This window comes from Salminus brasiliensis, chromosome 24 (assembly GCF_030463535.1).
Source record: "Salminus brasiliensis chromosome 24, fSalBra1.hap2, whole genome shotgun sequence".
In the NCBI taxonomy this organism is placed as follows: domain Eukaryota; kingdom Metazoa; phylum Chordata; class Actinopteri; order Characiformes; family Bryconidae; genus Salminus; species Salminus brasiliensis.
In genome coordinates, this window is record NC_132901.1 from 28,134,063 (window position 1) to 28,142,294 (window position 8,232).

The 8,232-nt window shown below is 37.5% G+C and overlaps 1 long non-coding RNA gene across 1 annotated transcript; it reads right to left on the bottom strand.

The window, feature by feature from the left end:
• Nucleotides 1–5,566: 5,566 nt before the first annotated feature.
• Nucleotides 5,567–6,564, bottom strand: LOC140546422 (uncharacterized). The gene is made up of 2 exons (XR_011978344.1): nucleotides 6,528–6,564; nucleotides 5,567–6,231 (listed from the first exon to the last, which is right to left on the bottom strand). It is a non-coding gene; the product is annotated as an uncharacterized lncRNA (long non-coding RNA).
• Nucleotides 6,565–8,232: the final 1,668 nt, after the last annotated feature.

Here is an 8,232-nt window from a genome sequence, read left to right on the forward strand (position 1 = left end):
TCAAATGTGCTGCTCTGGATGAGTGCAGGACAATTTATACAGCAGATGTTGCTCCATCTTCTCTGAAATATTTATCAATTCATCTTTTGCAACTTTCTCTGAAAATGATTCAGAATTTCTAAAAATGCATTCATGTTATTTCTCCTTTTACCTGCAACATAACTGTACAAAGTACAAAGTAAAAATACAGATCAGAAACCAATAGATGTTGTGGTTCCTTTGAATCCATAATCAATTTAATTCCATATTAGTTCAATTTAATTCAGATTACTTGAATTCAGGTAAAGTTTAATGATTTTATAAAGATTTTAAATAAATGTGTGTACAGTATACACTATATGTCCAAATATTTATGGACATCCCTTCTAATGAATGCATTCAGCTACTTTAAGTTGCACCAATTGCTGGCACAGATGTGCAAATGCAAACACATAGCTTGTCTAGTCTCGTGTAGAGAAGTATTGCCAATAGAATAGGACTCTCTGGAGCAGATAAACATGAACCTATTGGCTCCATGCTGCCTAATGCCAGGAGTAGGCTAGAGGGGTATAAAGCCCCCCCAGCCTTGAGCTGTGGAGCAGTGGAGGAACCGTGTTCTCTAGAATGATGGATGGTGCTCCATTCAATACTTTTGTTTGGGAGGAGTTGGGTAGTTGGGGGTGAGGTGGGGTGGTGATCTGACATCCTGACCTCTGTAGTGCTCTTGTCATTTAATGCAATGGACAGTAGAGACAGTTACTTCAAAAAACAGGATCAGCTTTTTTTAATACCCTTTTGATTTCAAAAGAAACAATGAAAAAGCAGGTGTCTCAATACTTCTGTCTAAATAGTGTAGGTGGTTCTTAAGACTTGATGTGCAATACCATGTTATGAAATGCAACACAATGCACTAAGCTTATCACTGGCTACCACGTCCACTCCTGAGGAGATTATCAAGTTGATATTCCCTCAATAAGAGGTCAGTAGCACAGAGATAAATAATGTATGTTAATTCTAGCTAAGCTGAGTTCCTCTTTAGTGTTGCTACATGTTCTGTGGCTTTTATTTGAACAGTTCCCTGACATTTTTCACAACTTGGAAAATGAGTTGGCAGATCTTTGTTTTTAAATTCATTTTTGAATAACTTATACTCTTCAAATAAAGTCAAAGCTGAGCAGTAACTGGTAGCTTTTAGACTTTTTAGCTTTGTTTTGATGCATTTCTGGGTTTTGAATAATTCTGTTTAACTCCTACTTGATGTGGCTAGGTCCAGGGTACTGGGCTATAGTTTGGGATGATGATGATGATGATGATGATTATTATTATTATTATTATTATTATTATTATTATTATTATTAATAAGAATAATAAGAATAATAACTTAAAAACTTTATTCATACCCAGCTTCCCCTCCAAAAGTACTAAATGATGCTCCACAATCAGGGCTTTATACCCCTCTAGCCCATGCCTAGCATTAGGCAGCATGGTGCCAACAGAATCATGTTTATATGCTCCAGAGAGTCTTATTCTATTTCTACATCTAATTTTGTTAGTCGCTCTGGATAAGAGCATCTGCTAAATACCTTTAGCACTGTAAATGTAAATGTATTGGCATCACTTCTCTACATGGACTAGGCAAGCTGTGTGTTTACATTCGCACATCTGTCCCTTGTGAGGTAAAAGGCCATATCTTACAGTACTGCTTTTAATGTTTCAAATGGATGCAGGTGTAATACTGGAAGAGTTCCAGATGCTACTGGGTTTTTTAACAGTTTGGCAGCATTGGTTTGGTTAGAGGAGTGTTTCTCAAATCTCATTTACACACCTAGCAATCAGTTGGTCAAGGTGTCTCAAGTCTGCTTCTTTAGTTTTGTGTTGGAATTAAAAATCCAATACAACAGAAGTCTATGTATTCCCTTTCAGTGTGAAATACCATGCTGTTGTATTTGTAGGACTTAGTTAGGCTGCATTCCAAGGCTGCATTGTGTACCATATTCACTAATATTAATACGATTAGTCTACACACATGGACAAAATTGTTGGTACCCCTCTGTTAATAAAAAAAAAACCACAATGGTCACAGAAATAACTTGAATCTGACAAAAGTAATAACAAATAGAAATGCTAGAAAAGTTAACCAATGAAGTCAGACATTGCTTTTCAACCATGCTTCAACAGAATTATTTATAAAAAAAACAGGCCTGGACAAAAATTATGGTACCCTTAACTTAATATTTTGTTGCACAACCTTTACTCCAGTCAAACAGTTCATGTAAATGTCAATGAGACTTCTGCACCTCTCAGTAGGTATTTTGGCCCACTCCTCATGAGCAAACTGCTCCAGTTGTCTCAGGTTTGAAGGGTGCCTTTTCCAGATGGCATGTTTCAGCTCCTTCCAAAGATGCTCAATAGGATTTAGTCAGGGGTCATAGAAGGCCTCTTCAGAATAGACCAATGGTTTCCTCTTAGCCATTCTTGGGTGTTTTTAGCTATGTGTTTTGGGTCATTATCCTTTTGCAAGACCCATGACCTGCGACTGAGACCAAGCTTTCTGACACTGGGCAGCACATTTCTCTCTAGAATCCCTTGATAGTCTTGATATTTCATTGTACCCAGCACAGATTCAAGACACCCTGTGCCAGATGCAGCAAAGCAGCCCCAGAACATAACAGAGCCTCCTCCATGTTTCACATTAGGGACAGTGTTCTTTTCTTGATTTGCTTATTTTTTCTGTCTGTGAAAAAATATTCTGGGCTTTTTTGTTATCATTTGTATTATCCGTCTATTTGATTTGTCATCAATTTCCCTCTTGCGGCCACATCCAGGGAGGTTGGCTACAGTCAAATGGATCTTACATTTCTGAATAATATGTGCAACTGTAGTCACAGAAACATCAAGCTGCTTGGAGATGGTCTTATAAACTTTACCTTTAACATGCTTTTTATATAATGTGTATATATAATGTCTATAATAAGTTAGTTCTAGCTTAGCGGAGTTTCTCTATCTCATGTTCTGTGGATTTCACTTCAGCAACTGTTGATGTCAGCCTCTCGGTATTGGGCCCTCCTATGGGGCGATTCCAAGCCGCCACATGCCATGACAGATGGCTGGAATAAGCCTTTATAAATGTCTATTAACAGATTGTCAGTCATCTGGAATAGCTGTCATAGAACCCTGACCATAAAGCTGCTGAATATATATATATATTTTTTTTTGCAACCATGAAAAACAGCACTGAAAGCATACCATAAAAAGTTAAGATTAATAGAAGAAATGAGCACATTCATAAACAGTCATGAATTCACCTGCAGTCAAATCAGCTCAATGCAAAGTTTGCAACCTGTGCTTAGTCACCATTTTACCAGGTTTTATAGCAAGCTGGATCTTCGTCTTATAAACCGTAGACGAGGTGTTTGTTGCTACACAGCAGAATATGCCTTCATCCTCCAGTTTTAGAGCCTTTATGGTGATGGTGACTCCAGATATTGTGTTGACTGTTCCAGCTTCAGTGGGGATTTTTCACCTTTAAAAATCTTTGGTCTGTATCCAAATGTATATGGACACCTGATCTGAACTTGTCCTCCTTTATACACTGTGTAGGTTGGCTCATCAGTGTCACAACTTACCCCTATGAGGAGATAACGAGACAGGGAGTCCGAGAGAAGATATAAAGAGCTGTATAAGGCTGCTGAAATATTAGGCAGCATATATTGATGTAATGCAATAACCTTGTATCTCTAAAACAGCAGCATTACAAGAGGAGTAAAAGCCTTTTTCACAGCAATTACTGATCGAGATCCTTTATGAGAAAATAAATTAAAAAGAATTAAAAGATTTAAAAGAATTCATTTTTGTCTTCCAAATAAACAAACCAAAACAACACAAGACTTGCATCAGTAATTGAAGCCTTTACCTGGTGATAGACAGGTGAGAATAAACAGAACACTAAAGTTATCATTTCCTGGAAAAATGAGCCTCTTTCTTTTTTATTCTTTGATTGTTTAAGTGAAGCTGAACCTTTAACTAGATAATGTTTTTAGCTCTAATTACCAAAACTGCATCTTTCACTTTCTTTGTTTTTTCCCCTCCCTTATCCAGTGCTGTGAGGTGTTGTATAGCTCCCTCTGGTGGTGGCTTAAAATCAGTTAACTTATAAATCTGAGACACTTTGACAAGAACCAAACAGTGATGTTCTAGATGACTGGGTCAGAATATCTCCCAACAAAACATCAGGCATAAACCTACAGGACTTAAAGCCAACTACTAATGTAAGCCTTGGACTTTAGGGTCTAGGGAGGTGTTTGGCAGCACAAGGAAGACCACAGGAGAAACACAAATGGTCCTTTAAAGAAAATGTAAATAAGAGTGTAAGAAGCTTGTGAGGTTGAAGTGATTGGATAAGATTGGATAACCCTTTATTATTCCCAGAGGGAAACATAGTGTCCCAGCAGCTTAATATAGATACACACAAGTACACCAAGATGTAAAAAAGAGAAGAATAAAATAAAAAGATTAAAATGAGAACAAAATAATATAAAATAAATAAATTTTAAAATAAATCATCTGCAATATGAACACAAACTATATAGATAGATAGATTGATGTGTGTGTAAGAGTGCATGACTTGTGCACATAAAGCTGCAATATGGTAATTGGCCATGTTAAAGTGTTCACTGCAGATGCTGGTACAGAAAGTGGTTGGTGTGGTGCAACATATAACACCATTATCTACCACTGGGTTACAACACCATGTGGGAGACTAGGGTTTGATTCCCAGTCTTGGTGACTGTGGTGCGCTACACCAATAAGAGTCCTTGGGCAAGACTCCTAACACTACATTGGCCCTCCTCTATAATACCAGTAACCTTATAAGTCGCTCTGGATAAGAGCGTCAGCTTAATGCAGCCAACATAAACAAGAAAGAGATGGCTACAGGGTGAAATGACCTGTGGAAGTGAAGTGTTCCTTCCTGCAGGGGGCAATAGCAGTCTGCTGCTCTGTGTTTTAGGCGTGGGAGGGATTTTTAATGATGGCTGACACTTTTGCCAACGCTCACCTCTCTGCCACCATGTCCACGGTTTTATCCCCGGGACCGAGCCTAATGATCTTGTTGTGTCTATTTGTGTCTTTAAACAATTTAAACGTCAACAGAACAGTCTTCCAGAACAGCTGATCTAATAATACATAGGTAGAGGCCAACTGTGTCCTCGGTAGGGGGCTAACTTTCCTCTGTGTAAACTTGAAGCTTGATACTTACACAAACATTATTTTGCAGTTAGTATTTTTATCCGATTTGTTTTTCATAAAATCTAAATCTCTTTAATTAATTATAAATAAGAAAATTAGGCATATCTGATAGCAAAAAAAGATGAAAGTATCACTTGCCATCTGGATTAATCTACTTGTTGACTTTTAAGGCAAGTGTTTCTCTGTATGTGTGGTGTCACCACTTGTGGGAAGTGTAGTTTTTATAAAAACCTAAAGGCTTAAATGAAGCAGAATAAACTACTGTCACACTGTTTGGGCCATTATTGTAGTCATGAATATTCATGATCAGCATAGAGTAAAAAAGAACAAACAATTAAAGTTTTAATAAATGTATGCATTTATTTACTTTTTTTTGAGAAACATCCATTGAATCAACCGAGATTTAACTGATTTCAGACTGTAATGATGTTCTCTCTCAGCTTCCAGACACTGGGTCAGGGTTATGGTCATGGTCATCCTCATCAATCCAGATCCCTCCATCAGGCTTCCTGAACTTTACCTCATTGCTGGCGGTCACAATGCAGCATGCGCCGTTCAGTACTTCAAAATTCAGAGCGATGGTCTCAACGTAAACCTCACCATCTTCTGGATCTTCAACAAAGATGCTGGCAAAGCCTTCTGCCACACTGGGACCTTTGAGGTAGTGTTTTGGTGCCAGGTTGATGAATACCATCTCTGCCTTTGGCTTGAAGATCTTCTTGGTGGTCTCTGAATACAAGAAGTCTTCAAGATTGAGCTTTTCTTTGTGGTAGAAGATTCTCAGCTTCTTTCCTGTTGCGTTGGCCACAGTGCTGGCTGATCCCTCAGCACTAGAGTATGTATAGCACACTGGTTGACAGATGACAGGGACTGGACACGGAACGCATCCCCCATAGTTGTTATACATGGAATAGCCCTGTGCGCTATAGGTATTTGTAATACCCAATTTAAACGAATCATTGATGTAACCAGTGTTATTACCCATCTTTTGTATCCTACAAGAACCTACAGAAAAAGAGTGAAACCTTATCACACAGTGCAGCTATTTGATCTGTTCATTGCTCCAAATGCTATAAGTGTCCCAGTTGAACAGCATACAATATATATGAAAAAAATATAAAATAGGAATGTCCAATACAATTTTACACATCATAGCAATACATATTAAAACAGTGTAAACTTTAAGAAGCAACTTAAAAGGATGATAAATGTTCAGCATTCTCTAATCTGCTTCACTGTATTAATACATATCAGAAGATAAACAGCTAAACAGATCAGATCCAATAAATATTATCAGTCACCTGTATAGAGCTTGAATGTTCACTGTAGCCCCTGTGATCAAATGTGCTGCTCTGGATGAGTGCAGGACAATTTATACAGCAGATGTTGCTCCATCTTCTCTGAAATATTTATCAATTCATCTTTTGCAACTTTCTCTGAAAAATGATTCAGAATTTCTAAAAATGCATTCATGTTATTTCTCCTTTTACCTGCAACATAACTGTACAAAGTACAAAGTAAAAATACAGATCAGAAACCAATAGATTTTGTGGTTCCTTTGAATCCATAATTAATTTAATTCCATATTCGTTAAATTTAATTCAGATTATTTGAATTCAGGTTAAGTTTATTGATTGTATAAAGATTTTTAATAAATTTGTTTACAGTATACACTATATGTCCAAATATTTATGGACATCCGTTCTAATGAATGCATTCAGCTACTTTAAGTTGCACCAATTGCTGGCACAGATGTGCAAATGCAAACACAGCTTGTCTAGTCCGTGTAGAGAAGTATTGCCAATAGAATAGGACTCTCTGGAGCAGATAAACATAAACCTATTGGCTCCATGCTGCCTAATGCCAGGCGTGGGCTAGAGGGGTATAAAGCCCCCCAGCATTGAGCTGTGGAGCAGTGGAGGAACGTGTTCTCTAGAATGATGGATGGTGCTCCATTCAATACTTTTGTTTAGAAGGAGTTGGGTAGTTTGGGATGAGGTGGGGTGGTGATCTGACATCCTGACCTCTGTAGTGCTCTTGTCATTTATTGCAATGGACAGTAGAGACAGTTACTTCAAAAAACAGGATCAGCTTTTTTTAATACCCTTTTTATTTCAAAAGAAACAATGAAAGAGCAGGTGTCTCAATACTTCTGTCTAAATAGTGTAGGTGGTTCTTAGGACTTGATGTGCAATATCATGTTATGAAATGCAACACAATGCACTAAGCTTATCACTGGCTACCACGTCCACTCCTGAGGAGATTATCAGGTTGATATTCCCTCAATAAGAGGTCAGTAGCACAGAGATAAATAATGTATGTTAATTCTAGCTAAGCTGAGTTCCTCTTTAGTGTTGCTACATGTTCTGTGGACTGTTATTTGAACAGTTCCCTGACATTTTTCACAACTTGGAAAATGAGTTGGCAGATCTTTGTTTTTAAATTCATTTTTGAATAACTTATTCTCTTCAAATAAAGTCAGAGCTGAGCAGTAACTGGTAGCTTTTAGACTTTTTAGCTTTGTTTTGATGCTCTTCCGGATTTTGAATAATTCTGTTTTACTCCTACTCGATGATGATGATGTGGCTAGGTCCAGGGTACTAGGCTATAATGTGGGATTATTATTATTATTATTATTATTATTATTATTATTATTATTATTAATATTATTATTATAATTATTATTATTATTATTATTATTATTATTATTAATACTTTATCAAATTACTGGATGGAGCTCCACCATCATTCCAGAGAACACTTCCACCTCCACCTTCCATAAATGCTGGGGGGCTTTATACCCTGGCATTAGGCAGCATGGTGCCAATAGGATCATGTTTATCTATAAGAGGTCAGTAGCACTGAGATAAATAATGTTAATTCTAGTTTAGCTGAGTTCCTGTTGCTACATGTTGTGTGGATTTAACTTCAGCAACTGTTGGTGGTGTCAATCTCTCGGTATCGTGCCCTCCCCTGGGGCGATTCCGAGCCGCCGCACACCATGAC